General features: G+C 35.5%; 1 protein-coding gene across 3 annotated transcripts in view; it reads left to right on the plus strand.

Annotated features, from left to right (window-relative positions):
- LOC106080484 (neuronal acetylcholine receptor subunit alpha-7) overlaps nt 1-23108 on the plus strand; it is a 189987-nt gene that overhangs the window by 142172 nt on the left and 24707 nt on the right. The window lies entirely within an intron of this gene.

The following is a 23108-nucleotide window of genomic DNA, read 5'->3' on the forward strand; positions in this document are numbered from 1 at the left end:
TTGTGTTTTTGTTTTTTTTTTCTTCTACTACTACTCTAACTACTTCAAAAACGAAAACTCTCGCCATTTCAAATCGCCACACTCTCCACTCTCAGACTTAGAAAACCCGAATATATAAAACACCTTCATGTCCAACCATCAATCAATCAATCAATCAGTCAGTCAGTCATTCATATCAACAAAAAAAAAAATTCAAAAACTATTCCCCAATTTCACCATCAAATGAAAAACATCAAAGAATTTCGAGCCTTAAACTCACTCTCGTTCTCTCTCACCGGAAACACTTGACATTTCCGTTTCATTACAAACTAACAATCATTGCCAGCCACCCTTTTGTTACTCTCTCTCTCTCACACACCCACACACACCAAACACACTTCATTGAAGGGAAATTGGGTTTTCCCTGGAAAAAAACTACACCAACTGGCAATTTTCAAAGGATAGCAAGTTTTTTGAAACCAATTTGTGGGTGTGTGTGCGTGTTTTTTTTTTTTTTTTTTTTTTAAATTCATAACCCAACTTAGTCGTTCCTTACCACTTAACAAACCAAAAAAAAAAAAAGCGCAAAAATCAATCAATGTTGTCTTTATAGCGTGTTTTTAGTTGTATGTTCGTTGTTATCCTCACCCACAAAAAAAAGAAACTAACCAAAAAGCAAAAAAAACTGTTTTTACAAAAATTAATTTTTCTGTTGGTTTTCATTTGTTTTTGTTATGTTTGTGTATTGTTTTTTGGTTGTAGTGCAAATTATTGTTATATGTCTGTTGCATATCCTTAGGCGACTTCATATGATGTCATTAACGTGCATTATCATTTATCATTCTGAATATTTCCCCCCATAGAAGCTTATAGGTGTTTCACTAACGAAAGATTTAGGAACTTTTCCCTATCGTTTTATTTGGAGAAAAAGCTTTTAGGCATTTCCTTCAATAGTGATGTGGTAGAAACTTTAATGTCGCTTTAAATGGAAAAGCTTTGTTAGCAAAATTTAAATGAGTTAGCTTTTGGGTAAAAGCTTGCTTCGTCACTTTATCAAAAACAACTTATATATAATAATGCATTTATATTTTCATTTTGTTAACAAAAATTATTTGTTATCTTTTTAATAAAAATCCTTATTTCAAGATTTTCAAGAAAAAGAAAAGCTAAAAAAAGAAACAAAACTTTTCATGCAAAAAAACAGGGTTTTCAACAAAAAGCTTTTCAATAACAAAGATTTAAGGAAAAGCTTGCCAAGAAAAAAGTTTTCCAAGATAGAAGCTTTCCACGAAAAAACTTTTCTAGGAAAATCTTTTCAAGAAAACAGCTTCCCCACCTAAAAAAAGGGCTCCAAGAAAAAAATTGTTTTAAAAAGAAAATAAACTTTTTCATGATATAAAGCTTTTCAAGAAAAAAGGTTTCCCTAAAAAAAAAAACTTGTGAAGAAATAAATTTTATAAGAAAAAGATTTTCAAGAAAACTTTTCAAGAAAAAAAAGTTTGCAAGAAAAAAACGTTCAAAAAAGCTTTCAAAAATGATACATGAAAAAGCCTTTTCAATAAAAAGCTATCCAAGAAAAAGTTTTCCGAGAGTAGAGTTTATTAAAAAACCCTTTTAGGAAAAAAGCTTTTCAAAAAAAAAAATGCTTTCAAGAAAAAAAACCTTCACTTTTTTTTAATTTAATGAAAGACTCTCTTGTTCTTTTTTCTTTTTCAAAGCTTTTCGATCTTTGTTTTAAAAAGCTGTTAAAAGCTTGTTTTTCCTAAAAATGGTCTCCAAGAATTCTTTTCTATAATTTTTGAACTCTTGATAGACATACTATTTTCCTGAAAAGGAAAAAGTTTATCAAACATAATCATGTCAAGAGAAAAGTTTTCAAAAATATTGTTAAAAAAATAGCGAGAGACGTTCTTAGAAGAACTTTTCTAGAAAAAATGGTTTCCAATACAATAAGCTTTTTCAAGAAAATAGCCTGGTAAGAAAAAGCTTTCCAAGAAAAAAGCTTTCCAAAAAAAGCTTTCCAAGAAAAAAGCTTTTCAAAAAACAAGCGTTTCAAGAAAAAAATATTAAAAAAAAGCTTTTCAGATATAAGGTTTTCAAGAAAAAAAAGCTTACAAATAATCCAATTAATAATTGATATAAAATGTTTTGAAGAGATTTTTTTATGAATTAGTGCCCTTGAAAAGAAAAAGACTTTTAAAGAAAATTTCTATAACAACTTTTCGAATATGGGGGGAACAGTTGTTTTTATTTCTTTTAATTTCAAAAATTTTCGATCTTTCACTTTAAACAAAAAGTTTTTAATGGAAAAAATTTTCATATATTGTTTTGGTTTTTTTTCTAGTGCCTTTAATAAAAGTTTTTAATGAGAAAGATTTGAATAAAAAAAAATTATGTAAAGCTTTCAAAAAAGTTTATCAAGAAGAAAACCTTCTTACTAGAATATTTCAATATTTAATTTAAAATAAAGCTTTTCAAAAAATTAAAAAAAAAATAAACAATAAGTATTTTAAAAGAAAAGATCTTTTTTGAGAAATTGATGAAGGGCTAAGAATTTTTAAAATTTTCCTCTAAAGCTTTTCTGTTCAAATCTTTCATATAATTTTTTTTACAAAATTCCGAGCACAATCTAAAAATAACTCAAAGCTTTTAGAAAGAATAAAAAGCTTTGTGAAAAAATAAAATGCTTTTAAAAAGAATAAAAAGTTTTTAGTAAAAATGGAAAGCTTATTCAAGTAGCGTAACATACATTTTTTAAATTTGCTTTCAGCAGGATATGAAAGCAATTATACCACACATATCCTCATATCAAAGTTGTTTTGAATTATTATCGATATCTTGCGATAACAGTTGATAAAATATATTTTGCACCTTTAAAAATTAAAATAAACTTAAAGGTTATATGAGAATAGATTAGGTTAGCTTGTATTAGGTTATGTTAGATTAGTTTAGATTAGGTTCAAGAATAGGGTGAGGATTATAATGTGTCTCATGTCACTGTGGACATACACCATAGCCAGACAATTAACTTATTGTTCACTCTTAACATGAAAAAGCTTCCCCGAAAAATGTCTACGTCAGGAACTTCGTTCTGCACTCTTACTATTCAAAATCGAAATCGTTGTCTATTCTATGCCCCAGTTGGTTCAAGTCTGGTATCGTACCCTCGCCCGTGAAAAGCCGTTCATTGTCAAAGGAAATGTTCCAGCGTCACATCATCTTCCTCATATGCCTTACATACCCTGTCACTTGACACACTTATACTGCATAAGTGCGCCCGTAGTCCTATGTGACCCATAATGATACCCTAAAGCCAATCAAACCTCCTTCCTCTCATTATTGGTCTCGTTTTGCCATGATCTGCATACCCCAAAAGATTTTCGTTGTACTTCCACCCGTCTCTGTTCCACAGAGTTATATGCGTACTCGTCGCCCATGTCATTTTACTGGAACTTAGCCGCTTTAAAACGATTCATATTCACCAAGCTTGTCAATGGCAAACCTCTGGCCATTTCAGTCAAGTCCTCCTTTCTTCGCTATAGGCCACCATAGCGCAAAGGTTAGCATTTCCGCCTATGACTCTGAACGCCTGGGTTCGAATCCTGGCGAGACCATTAGAAGAAATTTTCAGCTGTGGTTTTCCCCTTCTAATGCTGGCAACATTTGTAAGGTACTATGCCAAGTCTATCTTCTATCCACTCTCCAATCGCCTTACGTCTGATAGCTTCAGTGGCTGCCTCATATTAAATCTACATCCGTTCGCCATAAAAAAGGAGACCCCTAAACATTGAGCTTAAAATTTCAATCGGACTGCTCTCATTGATATGAGAGAAGTATCCCCTGTTCCTTAGTGGTAGCACAACATGACAATCATGACAATGGTCAAAGTTGCATTTTCAAGAGGTTAATAACGTTTCCTTGTCCATAACCCAAATGCTGACTGACAAACATTGCAGATTTTGTTTCAGTTTCTTGCCGTATCACCGACTGCACATGCGTGGGCTGATGACAAAAATGGTCTGTCGTGGGTCACCCCTAGGATCTTTGGTTGATTTACTGGCGGAATTCATTGTCCATCTACTACGATTTCAAGCTCCATTTTAACCTCTTTCGTTCAGGTGGTGCATAGTGTAGCTGACGATTTCGTGGAAGTGATTTTCAAGTAGGCCACCGTAGCGCAGAGGTTAACAGTTATGGTATGAGTGTAGTGTTCCATACCATCGTGTTTGGTATAATAATGGGCGCATACCGCACACCCACCATGGCATACTACTACATACCATAACTGTTAATATGTCCGCCTATGATCCTGAACGCTTGGGTTCAAACTTCATATCAGTTCTACAAATTGCCAAGTTTTTGTTATAGGGGAAAAGCCAATAGAAATCAGAGATCTGCAGCGGTGTATCGCATTTGTGATGCACCGCAAAAATACTTGCAATTATCAATGAACGCTACTAACGACACCAGCTTGAGAAAAACACACAAACGATTTTGCGTTGGTGCTGATGTGTATGTACGCTATGAAGCAAATGAGCGAAGCCAGAGCTTTAACTATCACCGCAAACACTAATATCCATATCCCTTTTATATTAGCGGTGGTACGATGAGTGTTTGCTGTTTTTGTTTAGAAACGAAATTACTTATCAGGAAATTTTAAAATATATTTCTTGTAAAAATAAACAGGATTCAATTCAATGTATTGCTTTAATGCGGTGTTTAGTTTCTCGTTTTCCTTCCACTCATAATACCGCCATGGACGAAGATGAAGTTAAAAGCGGTAGTATACAAAGGAAAAGACAATATAAATCAGAGATCTGCAGCGGTCTATCGCAATTGCGGTGCACCGCAAAAATACTTGCCTTTTTGAATAAACTCAACTCATGCAACCATTCAACTTTAATCAACGCAACAAGCTGCACAAAAAAAAACAAACGATTTGGCGGTGGTGCTAATGTGAATGTATCGCTATGAAGCAAATGAGAGATTCCAGGGTTTTAACTACCACCGCAAACATTAGTGGTAATATCCCTCTTTGTATTCGTGGGGGTATGATGAAACAACATTGATTCAATTCAATATATTTCTTTAATGCGGTGTTTACTTTCTCGTTTTCCATCCACTTATAACACCGCCATGGACACTCATATCATTGTGATGGCCATAACACCGCATCAATTGCGGTGTATATAGAAACGTACAACGCACTTACGTGAGTATACCGCAAATTAGAAAAAAAAAACCATTTGCAGTTCTCTGATATAAAATGATTAAGATTTGGCTTTCTGTATCTAGAAGATAGTCTTACATGTAAAGTTTTACCAACCTTTCATAAGCTTTTTCATAGATGCATTACACCGCATTTTATGAGTATACCGCAAATCAGAAAAATACCACCGCTTATCTGATAGAAATTGATTGGAATGTTGCTTTTTGCATCTAAGAGAAAGATTTACATGTAAAGTGTTACCAACCTTTCATCAGCGCATTTTTATGAGCATACCGCAAATCTGAAAAATGCCAAATATTCTCTGATAGAAATTGATTTGCATATTTCTTTCACCATCTAATTGATAGTCTTGCATTTATAGAATTAGCCACCTTTCTGCAGCCTTTCCACAGAGTTATTCAAGGATTACCAAGCGTTATTCAAGGTTTCACAAAGAGATACAGAATTTGCTTAAAGGTGTCACTTCACTTTAGTCTATAGGTTTCCTCTCAGTCGCCCTCGTCATATATATTCATTCATTTTGCTTACTGCTGTTCATCCATTATACCACACTCACATTCATTATCACATGGCCCCCTCATAAACATCACTCACCAGCGAAAAGGATATAATGAAATGATAATTGTAGCCTACTTTTAGGCATTCATGCACACAATGAAACTCAATCTTGTGCAATTTGTTTGGGGTTTTTATGTTTATCTGTTGTTTTTTTGTTTTTGTTCCGATACAGTGACGTATGCTTTTTCTGAGTTTCTGTTGTTAATTTGTTTCGAGTTATTTTCAATATATATGAAAAAAAAATGAAAACTATAACAATTTCCCCTTTATGTTTTTGGTTTGGTTACAATTTTCTGTTGAAAATAATGAATTTAATTGTTCAGTGTTGTCAACGTCTACCATTTAAAATATGTAATGAAAAATATCGTAATGTTGATGTTGGGCCATAACGTACAACCTATGCAACTCACCTACTGCTATCTTCTGTGTTCGTTCGTCCGATGTTGGAACATTGAAAACGTTATGGAAAAAAATGGATGAAAAAAAAATACAACAGCAAAAAAAAAGATACAATAAATAATGACCCCCACCATCCTGAAATGAAAAGCAATGCTATGCAAAAACGCCAACTATGGTCAAGAATAATAATTTTTTAAATGTTTTGTTTTCGATATTCTGTTTTCGTTTTCCTGTGTTCAACAAATATTTGTGTATGTGTGTGTGCGCTTTATTGATTGAAAATATGTGCAAATGTTATTATTATTGCTGTAATATTTTAATAAATTATTAATTATTTGTTCAAATGCCGCTTATCAATGTACAAACAATTAAATAATTTATGGTGAAAAGCGTTTTTATTTTATTTTAAATATTTCTTAAACAGAGTAAAAGGTGTTTGGATTTTTTTTTCCTACAGAGAATCTATTTTTTTGCAATCAAAACAAATATTGTAAGTAAATTTGTTAGTTAAAGGATTTTAAACACAATAAATATTTAATACAATATATAAAAGTATACTAAACTAATGAATTTAATTCCAACTATCGTACCATATAACAACTCCATAGAAAACTATAGCTTGAAATGTAATAAAAAATGTTTCTTTAACATTACATTTTAATATATTTGTGATAATTATTAAATAAGTAACAACCCTTAGCTTTGCCATAGTATTCCTACTGTCCCCATCTACTCTATACTAAAATTTGGTAAATAGTACAACAAAATATTCTTGCTATGTTTATAATTTATTAAATATCTCAAAATAATGTATTCATCAATCAGAAAGTGTCTTACTTTGTAAATAAAGCTCAAGTATCTTTCAAGATGACTTCAAAAGTATCTTTTATGTTGTCGTCAAAAACACCTTTCAAAGGGGTTTTTGGTGCAAAGCCTATCACTGATTTCATTCACAGCGAAAATGCCTATTAAATTATCGCGAAATCTGACGGACTCTATTCTTTGCCAGAACACAAACAAAATTCAAACAAAAACACAAAAAAAGACAACATCATAGGGAACGGAGTTGATTGTTGACCATTTCGTGAGCATTTAATTGCATTGGCAAATAATTGATGCGAAATTTGTATTGGCGCAGCGACATGTCGCTACTACAATATTTTGCTTATGGAACTCAGTACCACTTCTACAGAATGTGTTCGCATTTTCTTCGTGGCCATCATTTTTAATGCGTTTTGACAGTTGTTCGTCCGAAAAGTTTAAGTCCGTACTAGGGTTAAGGTTAGGCTATGTTAGAGGGCAAGAGACTGGCGAGATCGGTTGCAAGACGCAGGAGTACTTTCTATTGAACGGGAGGCCATCGTAGCGCAGAGGTTAACATGGAATCCTGGCGAGACCATCAGAAAATTTTTCAGCGGTGGTTTTCCCCTCCTAATACTGGCAACATTTGTGAGGTACTATGCCATGTAGAACTTCTCTCTAAATATATGTCGCACTGCGGCACGCCGTTCGGACTCGGCTGTAAAAAGGAGGCCCCTCATCATTGAGCTTAAAACTTGAATCGGACTGCACTCATTGATATGTGAGAAGTTTGCCTCTGTTCCTTGTTCCTTGGAATGTTCATGGGCAAAATTTGCATTTTTACTTTCTATCAAAAAGCGGCTCAGGTAGGGTGTAATCCACACTGCCTGGCACATCGGATATTGTATCAAGGATAACACAGTGTAGCCGCCACATAACCAAAAAAAAGCTCCCTTAACCTAACGACAGTGGTCGCTGCAATTTGTCTAACCACAATATCCAGAGCCATTGGATGTAGTATTAAATTCAGTGCATCAGATGATGTCATCCTCAGTGCGAATGTGGTGCACAAACAAGCCATCCTTTGGATCCGGTTGAATATTGAACAGTAGGTGGACTTTTGAAGCGCCGTCCACCAGACCATAACACCATATAGCATTACAGGTCTGACAACTACAATATATACCCAATCAACGACGAGCGGTTTTAAATCCAAAATTTTACCAATGACCCTCTTGCAGGTGTATAGGGCAAGAGTTGCCTTTCTTGTCCTTACCAAAATATTAGATTTGAAGTTAAATTTCCCGACCAGCAAAACACCCTGGTATTTTGCGCTTTCTGTAAATAGGACATTATCTCCTCCCAAGAAGACAGGTGCCACTGTTGGCAACTTGTATCTCCTGCTGAAAATAACTCCTTGTGTCTTGCACAGATTTATGCCTAGGCCACTTTCGGTAGACCACTTCGCTGTTGCACTTAGAACTTCCTGATGTATATCTCTTAGAGTGCAGGGAAACTTTCCCCCAACAGCAAATTACCACGTCTACCGACCCATCTTTTAAGAACAACAGATCCCAAATCTGTCGTAATGTATCTTTTAGTAAGTAAATTATTAATAAACTTTCTTGCGGTAGATTTGACGCCTAGAAACTCCAACTTTTTCGAGATTGACGTCGGTTTTACATTATTTAAAGCACCTTCAATGTCAATAAATGCCACCATTGTTTATTCCTTACAGCGAGAGATCCCGACCCATAGAAGCCGACTAGGGCGTGAAGGGCAGTTTCAGTAGATTTGCGCTTACCGTATGCATGCTGCTGCAGCGACAGGCGATCTTCAGGGATCTTTGCCCTAAGATTTGTTTTCATCAACCTCTCAATAGTCCTCAGCTTAATGAATGACAGACTAATAGGATGAAAATCTTTCGCTTTCGAGTGGTAAAAATTTATCTGCTTTCGGAATGAAAATGACCATTGTGTCCCTCCATCCCACAGATATATGACATGCTGATACAAGCAGAGTATATCTCCCTTAGCCAAGGCAATATTCGGTAAATAAAAGACTGGTGGAAGCTCAAGTAATGAGAGCCGCCGTTTTATTTTGTATTACCATACCAAACCATAAATATTACAATATTTAATATAAAGAGACAAAATTCCAAAGACAAAATTTAACGAAATTGTTGCTCAACACAAAATTTCAATAAAATCTTTACTAAAAAATTTATAAAAATTTATCTCATGATAAAATTTCAGTGAAATCTTGGTAAAAATAAACTTCTGAATGGTAGGGTATTAAAACTCAAAAAAAATTTTTTTTTTTTTTTTTGAGGCCAAGAAATTGTCAAAGTGATGTAAACTCTTCACTTCTGGCTTCCCTGCCTATAATACAAGGCGTGGGCTAGCCTTGTACGCGCCGTCATCGTGGAAGGCGTCCACTCTACCAAGAAACTGTCATTGTAGAGGTTTCACTGATTTCATAGCAAGATCTGAGGCAATCAGCGATCCATTGCCGGCCAGCTCGTCTGTCGGCTTGTTCCCTGCCACACCTTTCTGGCCTAGGACCCAACAAAGTCTGATAGCCTTTCCTTTGGTTCGAAGAAGCTCTTCGTGTGGTTTATCGGGCGGCCCAGCGTTAGAGCGTATAGAGCCAGCGCCATTCCTGGCCAGTTCGTATGATGCTTTGTTACCCGCCACACTTTTATGGCCTGGGATCCAGAAAATATAATTTATCATGGTTTGAATAAGCTCTTTGCATCTTTAACCTCACGCGTCATGTTCCCTTTCCCAAAAAACACCATAATAACCTCTGCGCTACGGTGGCCTCCGTCTATCCATGGCAATTTGTGTACAAACAACAGGTCGTAGTTTTCATCCCATCGTCCTCAAATTTGGTACAGACATGTTTTTCGGCATAGAGACAAAGGCAATTGAAATTGTAAAGAAATCGGTTCAGATAAAGACATAGCGCCCATACATATATTCGTCCGATTTGCAGTAATAAAGCAATAAAATAGTCATTTGTTAACCGATTCTCTCGAAATTTAGCAGAAAGGATTTTCTCTTGACTCCCCACGTTACCGGTGAATTTCATTAAAATCGGTTGAGATTTAGATATAGCTCTCATATATATACATCGCCCGATTTTCACTACAAGAGCCACTGCAAGCGCATTTATTGACTAATCTTCCTAAAATTTTGTTCAACGCTTTCCTTGACGACTTCCACAATATCTAAGAAGTTTGGTCGAAATCGGTTTCGATTCAGATAAAGCTCCCTTTTTATATATTCGTCCGATGTTGAGAAATATTACAATAAAGTGCTCATTCGCTAACCGATTCTCTCGAAATGTAGCTGGAAGCATTTTCTCTTGACTCTCGACTTTATTGGTGAATTTCATAGAAATCGGTCCATATTTAGATATAGCTCTCATATACTTCAATCCCGATTTTCAATCCTGGAGCCGCTCCAAGCGCATTTATTGACCAATCTTGGCAATTTTGTACAACGCTTTCCTTGACAACTACCAAAATATCTATCGGTTCAGATTTATACATAGCTCCCACATATCAGATTTTGGGAAAAATTTGGAAAAAATGGTCATTTGTTAACCAATTCTCTCGAAATTTAGCAGCAAGGACTATCTGATTTTTTGAGAGCTATAGGAAAGTTTTTCAAAAGTAAATTATGTAAAATTCTGAAAAATGCATGAAATCTTGATTTAAATCGATAATATGGTCCATATAATTTATGTTTGAAGATTATTTCATGGAAATGTTGACCGTGCCTGCAAGCCTTTCCCAGACTAAACCATGTTGCATACCTGTGCAGGTACGAAAGCCTTGTGTGCTGACCGATTATCACAGTTTCCAAGGACCTTGACAGTTTCCATTATATCTTCAGGTCAATTAAATAGTGTTTTTTTCAGCTGGCCCACATCTTCAGCCTCATTCAAACGAATGGCCCACTTGTATATAGCTGGTATCTCACGAATAAATGCTTCAATGTTTGTTTGTTTGTTTGTTTGTTTGTTTATTGATACCAGACATCACAAGATAAAAATCTTATAAGTGACGATGCCGGTTTAAGGAATGGATTACATCGAATATGTGTTAAGAAAAATATAAATAAAAAAGTAATTATATTATAAAATTTATCATAAGAGAATTTTTTTAGGAATTATACTTTAAATATAGTGTTTGAAGATTGTTTTCTTGAAAAGAGTAGCATTACTTATGGTTTGGATGTTGGATGGCAAATTGTTCCAAAGACGAATACTGTTGATTAAAAATTGTTTTTCAGAGTTTGAGGTTCGGAAGCGTGGTAGAATGATTTTTAGTCCTCTGCCAGATCGAGCAAAATGGAGATGATCATAAAGATATTTTGGCTGCTTAAGATAGATTATTTTTTGCAGTAAAATAACGCATTTCGCTTTGAGGAGGTTTTCGAAACTAATGTCGAATATTTTGTGGGCGAATTGAGAAATTCGGTCTCTCCTTTTCTTATTAAATATGTAGCGAGCAATGTTATTGTAGCTTACTTTTAGTTTGTTGAAGTCTCTCGAATCACAATTTGCGAAAATTTCACATCCATAAAGTAGAGTAGGTATAAGGTAAGATTTCGCTAAAAGCATACGTACTTGAAAAGGTGTAGAAGTCCGCACAGACCACAAACTTCGCAGCATTCCTTGAACTTTACCAACAGCTTTGTTTATATGATTAGTCCAAGTCAGTTTGGAATTGAATATTACACCAAGGTTGCAGGATGTATCAACAGTTTCTATTACCGAGTTGTTCAAAGTAGCTCTTACAGGAGGAATCTGGGTGGTTGATCGTTTTAAAATTTTCATCAGTTTAGTTTTTGACGGATTTAGACAGAGACTATTTTTACTCGCCCAGTTCTGGATTTCATTCAGATCGCAATTAATATTATTTATACATGATTGTACGCAATTTGGTTTAGCGCTGGAGAAAAGCTGAACATCGTCAGCGTACATTTGCACATTACAATGCATTGGAATATCAGGTAGATCATTTATGTATACAGAAAAAAGTAAGGGACCAAGGATAGAGCCCTGCGGAACACCTCTAGGTACATCAAGTGCCGCAGATGTTGTATCACCGACATTGACGGATTGACGGCGTCCGGTAATGTATGATGAAATCAGTTTACAGGCCGGTTTGGAGAAAAAGAAAAGTCTGTCAAGCTTCGAGATAAGAATATCATGGTTCACTGTGTCAAAGGCTTTACTGTGGTCCAGTAAAACCAGAAATGATACCATATTATTATCCATATTTTGTCTCAATTCTTCCACAACGTCAATTAATACAGTAGAGCAGTTTCTTTTTGTTCGAAAACCAGATTGTCTATCATTCAAAAGACCTCTGAAACTCAGGAAGGCATCTATTTGAGTATTTATAATACGTTCCAAAGCTTTAGAGAAAAACGGCAGGATAGCAATCGGACGGAACTCTGAATTCTGTTTGGGTATCGGTATAGTTTTTGCCAATTTCCAGTCTGTTGGGAACGTTGACTTTGTAAGAATGTTGTTATAAATGTGTGTGACAAATGGAAGTATTTTCGGCAGTACCAATTTGGCAAATCTAGGATGTATGCCATCAGATCCCATTGCGTCAGACTTTATGGTTGCAAAACTTTGTAAGACTTCTTCGGGACTAACACATCTAAACGAGAATGTGTCTTCAATCTGTGCTGTAGAAATATTAGAATAAGTGTTTGTGCCAGGGTCCACAGTATTTATTTTCAAAAAGTTTTCATTTATCTCATCTAGGTCAGAGATAGAAAGACAATCAGTGTTGGTATTGGATTTCGATCCAATTCCGATGTTCCTTATTTCTTTCCATTTTCGCTTACTATCAATTGCATTTTCGAATTTCCTTTTATAGTACTGCTTTTTGGACTCGTTAGTCTTTTTGAGCACATCTCTTCTAGCGGATTTAAACGTGTCATACAGTGTAGGCAGTCTATAACGTTTCCATCTTTTATATGCCAAATTTCGAACGCTGATCAAGTGCTTGATTTCAGGAGTAAACCATGGCTGTTGTTTTCTGTTAGTATAAATGACTTTGACAGGAACGCATGTGTCGTAAATTGAGCAAAGGTTATGATTTAGGAAGGAAACTTGTTCGTCAACACCTTCCATATAGAAAATCTCTTCCCAAGGTACTTCATCTAAACTTTGATGCAGAAGTGGCCAGTCAATGTTTTTGAAGTCGCGATATGTCGATGTACAAACAGTGGGATTAATTTCGAAGTGGTATGTGACGAAAAGCAAATCATGCTTGGAGAATGCGGGGGCATCTAGCTGATTGTAGAGAGATATTTTGGACAAATGGTTGACAAAGAACATATCTAGCAGACTCGCGTTACTTCTTGTGAAGTGAGTTGGTGCGGAATCATTCACAGGAAGTAGCCCTAGGGTTTGCATTGAGTCGGCAAGACAGCGCTCAACAAGCAAGTTGCTATTAAAATCACCAGCTACGATTATATTGTCGTACTCGATGGAAATTATATCAATAGTTTCTATTAATTCTTCAAAATCTATTGATGAATTTGGTCTGTAGACGCAACCCAGCAGTAATCTTTTCTTGTCATCAGATAAAAGTTCCAGAAATAAGTATTCAATGCGGGAAGAGCGGTTTGACATACATTTGAGAGAGCAGCTTATACCATGTTTGATATATATAGCTACCCCGCCGCCATGAGTATGACGATCCGCTCTAAACAGTTTGTATCCCGTAACATGAAAAATGCTGCTATCGATTTCAGGATGAAACCACGTTTCAGATATACAAATGGCGTCGATGTCGGAGTTAATAAATGTATCGCGAAACTCATCCATTTGTTATTTTGTTGTCTTCCAATGCATCAATTGAAGTGGTGTTGTCTGTATAGCCATGATCGTTAACAAAGCCCCAGAAAAATAATCTAAAGGTGTTAAATCGCACGATCTAGGCGGCCAATTGACCGGTCCCGAACGTGAAATAAAATGTTCACCAAACTCGCCTCTCAATGTTACGTGTGCTGTGTGGCATGTGGCACCGTCTTGTTGAAAACACAAGTCAAGCTTTTGCATTTTGGGCAAAAATAGCTGGATATCATCTCACGGTAGCGCTCATCGTTTACAGTTACGTTACGATTCGCATCAGCTTTGAGGAAGTGAGGTCCAATGATGCTACCAGCCCAAAAACCGCATTAAATTGTGACTTTTCTAGGATGCATAGGTAGCACTTTCAATGCTTCTAGCTGATATTCACTCCAAAATCGACAATTTTGCTTATTTACATACCCATTGAGCCAAAACCGAGCTTCGTCGTAAAATGGAAGAAGCGCGCGATGAACTTTCCTAACAGAACACGCATTTTGATAATAAAATTCAATAATTTGCAAGCTTTGTTTGTTTGTAAGACGATTCATGGTGAAATTATAGACCAAACTGAAGATGTTTGACAGTAACACAAAACACGAAGCGTGCGTGAGCTGTTTAAACCAGTGTTGCCAAAAACATAATAGCTAAAAATCACCCTTTACTTATGTTACTTTTATTCAGCTATTATAGAAGTCCATCCAGGACTTGTAGAGAGCTCCTTTTTCATTACGTCCTTGAAGTTTTGTAACTCTGCCATAGACGTCTCAGTCGTGAGAAGATTTAAGCAATTTTCTGCAAGCCTTACCCAGACTAAACCATTTTGCATACCAGTGCAGGTACGAACGCCTTGTGTGCTGACCGATTATCACAGTTTCCAAGGACCTTGACAGTTTCCATTATATCTTCAGGTCAATTAAATAGTGTTTTTTACAGCTGGCCCACATCTTCAGCCTCATTCAAACGAATGGCCCACTTGTATATAGCTTTCGGTTCTCACATTTTTATGGTTGCAATCCAATTCATTGAGGTTAAACTCAATGACAAGAGACCTCCTTTTTATAGCCTAGTCAGAACGGCGTGCAACAGGTGAAAAATCTTTGAGAAGAAGTGTTTACATGGCTTAATACCTTATAAATGACACCAGCGTTAGGAAAGGATGGAATAGGTTGGAAGAGGATGGCGTCAAGATTTATGTCTTAGCATCCGCATCGGTCAAGAAAAATTTAGAAAAAAATTTTCCAAAAATCAATTTTTTCATAAGAAAATATCGAGAAAAAAAACTACTCTCAATAAAACCTGTTGGGAAAATAAACAAGAAAAAACCACAACATATCTTCACTAAGCAAATGACTCCCTGCAATTGTTTACAGTGTAATAGAACATCCTTTTAAAGAAATATCTAAAAACTTTCCAAACAAACATCAGAAAAATTCCTTGTCAACACCACATAAACTTTTCTCAAATTAAAGTTTACAAAAATGAAAGAAACATCTTACAACCAACAATCATAGCCACAAGAATCACTCAAAACATTCTTTTCATAACCGACAAGACAAAACTTAAAATCCTGGAAAATCCAATATTGACATATGAGTGGTTTTTACACTCATTCCTTGGGTTGCAAGCTTACATTACAAACTGACCCAAATGAAACTATTTTATGGACAATTTAAGATCTGTTTACATGTTTCTCCTTTTTTCTATCTGACCAAAAACGGAGTGGCAGAGAAGGCAGAAATAAGACGACGCTAAGGAAAACAAAGAAGCTCATAAAATTCCTTACACAAAAACAAAGGAAGAAAAATGGCTAAAGGAAGCTGTGTGTGTGTGTGTGGTGTGTGATGCTACGAACAGCAAAGCACATTTGGTTGTTGTGGTTCGTTTCACTTTGAATTTCATACTCCCACTGCTACGCCTCCAGTTGTTCATTGCATCCCCCATAAGCCATGAAATTGCATTTTGAAAATTGAAATGTTGAAATCCTCATTTTAAATAAGATTAAGTAATAGTAAAACTGTGTATGTATGTGCAACTGCGAAAATTGTAAGTTGTGCTTGCAATTGTTTCAAGGCATAATAGGATTTTCATTCCTGTGCTATTTCAAGCGGAAACGGAAGGGAAAAGGGGATATTGAAGGTTGCCACTGGGATATGAATTTAATATTACATCTATAGAAAACGACGTTTTTTTCCACTGAAAAGCTTGCCAAAATGAGATTTTTTGAGGAAATTTTGATCAAAAATTTTTTTTATAGAAAACTTATTAAAATTCTATTATCAATGCAAATATGGGAAAAAATTTTGTTGCATAGAATATTTTGTTTTTTTTTCATAACATTTTTTATAATAATTTAAATTTTGTTAAAATTTTTATAAAAACGTTAGAAATATGAAAAATATATCTCATAACAAATTTCATTTTAATTTAAAATTTTATTTACAACGTAGATTTTCTTTGAAAATTTCCAAATTTTGTATAATACGAATTTTATAGAAAACTCATTTTTATTCAAAATTAGATTTTAAAAAAATGTTTTAATGTCATAAAAATATATTCAAATTATAACAAAAAAAATCAATTTTAAAAATTTAAAAACCAAACATTTTCATGAACATTTATTTGTAGATATTCAAATGTTGAAGTATTTTCTTTAAGTTTCTAGTGAAAATGCAATTAAATTTAAATTTTCATTGAAATTTTCAATTTTTTTTTATATTATTATTAACAAAATTTTAGTTTTTTTATATATTTTATTGGCTGAAACAATTTCTTTTTAATTTATTTATTACAAAAATCCTAAAAATATTATAGTCATAAAAAAACTAATGAAATTTTCTCAGAAATATATTCGTAATATAATTTTTATGGAGAATTTAATTAAAATTTGTGGTTATTGAAAAAATTGCTATAAAACATATTGCAAAATTTTAATTTTGGTAAAATTTCCCTAAGAAAATTAAGGCAAATGAAAAAAAAAAATATATTTCTTAGAGTAACTTTCATTTTAATTTAAAATATTTGATTAAAACGTATACTTTCTTAAGAATTCCAAATTTAATAATACATAAATTTCACAAAAAAATTTAGTTTTTACTTAAAAATACAGAAAAGGGTAGTTTTAATAAAAAAAATCCTAAAGGAAACGGTACTAAAACTAACATTTCCCAAAAGAAAATGGTAATGAAACTACCCTTTCCTAAAACTACTCATTCCTAGGGGAAAGGGTCCTGAAACTTCCCTTTCCTAAAGAAAAGGTACTAAAACTACCCTTTCCCAAGGAAAAGGGTATTAAAACTACCCTTTCCTAAGGGAAAGGGTACTAAAACCACTCTTTCCTTAGGGAAAATGTACTAAAACTACCCTTTCCTATGGGAAAAGAAGCTTTAACTACCATTTCCTAAAGAAAGTGGTACTAAGAGTACCCATTGCTGAGGGAAATGGTTTTAAAACTACCCTTTTCTAAGGAGAAAGATACTAAAACTACCCATTTCTAAAAGAAAGGGTTATAAAACTACCCTCTCCTAATTGAATAGGTACTACAACTAACCTTTCTTAAGCGAAAGGGTACTAACACCACCCTTTCCTAAGGAAAAGCGTACTTAAACTACCCTTTTCTAGGGTAGGGTTACTAAAACCACCCTTTACTATGGGAAAGGGTACTAAAACTAACCTTTCCTAAGAGAAAGGGTACTAAAACTTCCCATTCCTAAGGGAAAGGGTATTCAACTACCCTTTTCTAGGGGAAGGGTACTAAAACTACCCTTTTCTAAGAGAAAGGGTACTAAAACTACCCTTCCTAAGAGAAGGGTTCTAAAACTACCCTTTCCTAAGCGAAAATTGTACTAAAGTTAACCTTTCACAAGGGAAAGAATACTAAAACTACCCCTTGCTAAGGGAAAGGTTCTAATGGAAAGGGTACTAAAACTACCCTTTTCTAAGAGTACTAAAACTACCCTTTCCTAAGAGTACTACAACTACCCTTTCCTTAGAGTATTTAAACTACCCTTTCTTATGAGAAAGGGTACTAAAACTACCCTTTCCTAAGGGAAATGGTACTAAAACTAAATTTCCTAAAGAAAAGGGTACTTAAACTAGCCCGTCCTTAAGGGAAGAGTACAAAAACTACCCATTCCTCAGGAAAAAGGTACTCATATTTCCCTTTTCTAAGGGCAAGGGTACTAAAACTACCCTCATCTAAGAGAAGACGTACTAGAACTATCCTTTCCTACGGGAAAGGGTACAAAAACTACCCTTTTCTAAACAAAAAGGGTACTAAAACTACCCTTTTCTAGGTAAGGTTTACTAAAGCTACCCATTTATAAGGGAAGGGGTACTAAAACTTCCCTTTCTTAAGGAGAAGGCTACAAAAACTACCCTTTTATAGGATAGGGTTATTAAAACTACCCTTTTCTAAGGGAAGGGGCACTTAAACTTCCCTTTCCTAAGGGAAAGGCAACTTGAACTACGCTTTCCTAAGGGAAAGAAAACTTGAACTACGCTTTATTAGAGAAAGTATACTTAAACTATTCCTTCGTAAGAAAAAGTGTACTAAAACTACTCGTGCCGAGTGAGAAATGTGCTAAAAATACCCTTTCCCACTGGAAAGTGTACTAAAAATACCTTTTCCCAGGAGAAAGTGTACTAAAAATACCTTTTCCCGGGAGAAAGTTTACTAAAACTACCCTTTCCTAGAGGAAAGATAGTATAATTTATAATCTATACAATTGTGGACATTAAAATTTTTAATCTTTCATTTATTTTTTTAAAATAAACTTAAATTTTCGTTAAAATCTTTTCTACTTTTTGACATTAAAACTTGCACATTTTATTTTTTTTTAATTTTTCTTTGGCCTTAATATTTTCTTTTTTAATTTGTTTGTTATAAAAATTTAAACAAATATTATTGTTATAAACAAATTTTGTAAAATTTTGAAAACCTTAATTATAAAGGAATTCCCCTTCTAAATATTCAAATAGAACTCAAATGTTCATCAACAAATTTTTAATTTTGTCAGAATCTAATCGTTATTCAAAGTATTTTTTTTAATTCTTTATTGGCTTAAAATTAAATTTTTTAAATTTTTAAAAAGTTTTAAATTTTTTTCAACAAATTTCATAAAATTTGAACATCTAAATGTTAAACGGAGTTTTCATTTAAATGTTTAATAAATCTTATAAATGTCCCATTTTTTCAAAAAATCCTTCCATATTTCATAACTGACAAATATAACCGAACATTTTCCACAACTGACAAACTTAGCTGGTCAGTTGGGCAACAACATTTTCACTGGTCAGCTTTCATTCCTTCAACTATGCACAATTATAATTAAAATGAGTTATAATAACAAGACTGTCTGTCAGACAGTCATGGAGCCAGACAGACAGACATAACTATACAAAAATATTGAAACATTCTAGAAAGAACCACAAAGCGCTTAACACTGTTGGTGTGTCAGTGCAAACGGAAATCATGGTTGCGATGTCAGTACTAATGATCATATTTACAGTTATAGTTTTTCCTAGCCTCAAGAAAACAAGCAGAGCTATGAACAGTCAACCAGCAACGGAAGCAGGAAACACGAAACGTCTATAATTAATGTTATGAAATATTAAATAACCATGAAATGAGAAAGGATAGACGAATGTCTGCTTTGAACAACAAACTCCAGTGGAGCTTAGTTGAGAATAAGGCAAGGATTAGGCAACAGATGACAGCATACGAAAAGACTGAAAAAGAGCAATATTTGAAAAGACCAAAAAATAAGTAGAACGCGTAAATACAGGGCCAAATCCTGTGTAACCTTAGTTATGGATCGGTTTTAACAAGTTTTTAGAATATTTTTTTTGTGGCATATCTATAGGAATTTGTAGACCGATTCAGATCAAATACGGCATAGATTTGAAATTTATAACAAAGCAGCAAGCCTCTAGCGGCTCAAGAAGTCTTATTGAAAGATCGATACATTCGAGAGCTATATGGGATTCAAAACCATACAGGATGTAGATGTTGGAAGTTATAACCAAACACAAAGTCGAAAATTTCATCCAAATTAGCTAATCGTTGCGCCCTCTGGCGGCTAAGGAAGTCAAATCGGGAGATCATTTTTTGTGGAAACTACATCAGGTTAAAGGCCAAAAAAAAACATCTGGGGTGGGAATATTTAAAGTCAGAACAAAATGTAATGTGCATAATTTCAACCAAATCGAATAACAATTGCGCCCTCTAGCGTATTTTTGTATTTTATTCGTATTTTTGTACCCATTCGTCATCAAAGGAATAAGAACTCAAAAAGGGCGATAGGTTTATATCAGCAAAATATCCATTTGACCCATACAGGGTATGGATATTGGAAGTCGCAAAAAATACCATCTTAATAATTTCATCTAAATCGGATAACAACTGCACACTTTTTAATATTAAAAAGAAAAATCGTGAGATCCTTTTTTTGGGAAAGACGGGCGGACGAACGACAAAAGCTGATGGCAAATAGGACTGAGAACGGATGAACAGAAGGACGGACAAATAAATGACAAAAGGCCTCCCGGGTAAAAATATGAAGAGACATAAGGACGGATTGTCCAAAGGACAGACGGACAGAAGGACGGACGGTAAAAAGGATGGTCTGCAGAAGGACAGAACGACGGATTGCAGACGGAAGGACTAGCAGAAGGACGGACGGACGGGCAGAAGAACGGACGGACGGGCAGAAGGACGGACGGACAGAAGAATTGACGGACAGATAGACGGATGGACAGAAGGGCGGACGGACAGAAGGGCGGGCGGACAGAAGGGCGGACAGAAGGGCGGACAGAAGGGCGGGCGGATAGCAGGACGGAGAGAGACGGACGAAAAGACGAACGGACAGAAGGACAAACGGACAAAAATACAGACGGATAGAAGGATGAATGGTGAAAAGAAGGACGGACGAACAGAATACCGGAAGTTCAGGAAGATGGACAAATAGAAAGACGGTCGAAGAGACGTACGGACGGACAGATGGACGAACAGACAGAAGAATTGGGTGGACAGATGGACGGATACACAGAAGATCGAGCGGGCAGACATTCAAAGAGAACCAACATCGTTAGATCGACTTAAAATACCATGACGATAAACAATATCAAAAGTCTTTGACCAATATTTCGAAGTGTTGGAAAAGACGTATAAACAGACAGAAGCACGAGACCAATTTTTATGGGAATTATATTTAACATAGACCGATTGGGCTCATTTACAATCCCTACCGTCTTACACTTATTAGAAGTATTTGTTCAAAATTTCAAGTTCCTTGCTTTAACGGACGGACAGAAGGACAAAAATACAGATCGATAAAAAGGCGGATGGTCAAAAGGACGGATGGACAGAAAGACGGGCGGGCAGAAGGTCGGACGGACAGAAGGACGGAGGGATGGATGGATTGATGAAAGGACGGACGGACGAATGGATGGATAGATGGACGGACGGACGGACAGAAGGATGGACGGGCGGACGAAAAAAAGGATGCACAAAAGAAAGTACGGACAAACAAAAGGATTGGCTGGAAGATGGACGAACAGATGTACGGAAGGACAGACAGAAGAACAAGCGGGCAGACATAAGGACGGATCGAACATCGCTAGATCGAATTTACATATCATTACAATCAAGAATATCAAAGGTCTTAGAGCAAACTTCTAAGTGCGGCAAACGGAATAATAACCCATCATATAAAGTTGGGTAAACTATCCTACGATAGCATTCAGCAACATTGTCTAAATGAGCTAAGAAAATATAAGGGTGAACTCAGAATGGCTCAGAACAAATCCTGGAAGGAATTCTGTAGCTCCGTGGAGGATACATCTGAGGCCTCTAGGCTAAAGAAGATTCTGTCTTCGAGACCTATTACGTTGGGATATATTCAGAAGTCAAAAAATGTGTGGACAGTGTCTGTGAGGAAATACTAGAACACCTTGATGATTCACATATCCCGAGAAACTCTCCAGCGAACAACGTGGCTGGTATGCATTCATCGAAGGTTATTAGGGAAATTGTGTCTGAGCTGAAAATCCTTTGGGTGATAAGAAATTTCGACTCCTTTATGTCACCAGTCCCTGATGATGTATCACCGGTTGAATTACAAGCTGTGTCTAATAGACTATTTCCATGGCTTAGAGAGATATACCCTGTTTGTATCAGCATATCATATATACCTGTGGGATGGTGGGACACGAAGGTCATTTTCATTCCAAAGGCAGGAAAAACTTACCGCAGGAAATCGAAAGATTTTTGTCCTATTAGTCTATCAACCGTTATGCTGAAGACTTTTGAGAGGTTGGTAGAAACATATCTTAGGGCAAAGATCCCTGAAGATCGCCTGTCACGGCAGCAGCGTGCATAAAGTAAAGGCAAATCCACTGAAACAGCCCATCACGACCTAGTCAGCTACATAGAGAGTTTTCTCTCGCTGTCAAGGAATATTCAATGATAGCATTTCATGACACTGAAGGAGCTTTCAATAATATAAATCATGTTAATCATGAAGGAGTTGGAGTATCTAGGCATCAGAACCACCGTAAGAAAGTTTATTAATAACTTACTTACTAAAAGATGCATTACGGAAGGCTTGGGATCTGTAGATCTACAGAGATGGGTCAGCAGAGGAACTCCTTAAGAAGTCAAACTGTCTCCTCTACTATAGCCATTAACAATATATTATTGTCTCTGGAAGAAAAGTAAAGTAATGTTAAAGTAGCAATTGCGGTAAGGGGAAAGTTTCCCAGCACTCTAAGAGATATACTTCAGTAGGCTATACGTGCAATAGCAAAGTGGGCTACTGAAAGTGGTCTAGGCTTAAATCCGTGCAAGACGGAAGTAGTTCTTTCCCGCAGGGGATACAAGTAGCCTACAATGGCAACTTTCTCCTTGGGAGGACATAATATTCCATTTACAGAAAACGCAAAATACCTGGGTGTTTTGCTGGACAGCAAACTGTACTTCAAATCTAACATTTTGGAAAGGGAAAGAGAGCCATTGGCAAAATTTGGGGGATAAGACCGCGCGTCATGCACTGGGTATATACTAAAGTTGTCATAGCTGTAATGCTGTATGGTGTTGTGGTCTGGCGGACGGCGCTTCAAAAATCCACCTACTATTCAATACTCAACCGTATCCAAAGGATGACTTGTTTGTGCATCACAGCCGCATTGAGGACGACACCATCTGATGCACTGAATTTTATGCTACATCTAATGCCTCTGGACATTGTGGCTAGAC

This window comes from Stomoxys calcitrans, chromosome 3, assembly GCF_963082655.1.
Source record: "Stomoxys calcitrans chromosome 3, idStoCalc2.1, whole genome shotgun sequence".
NCBI classification, from domain to species: domain Eukaryota; kingdom Metazoa; phylum Arthropoda; class Insecta; order Diptera; family Muscidae; genus Stomoxys; species Stomoxys calcitrans.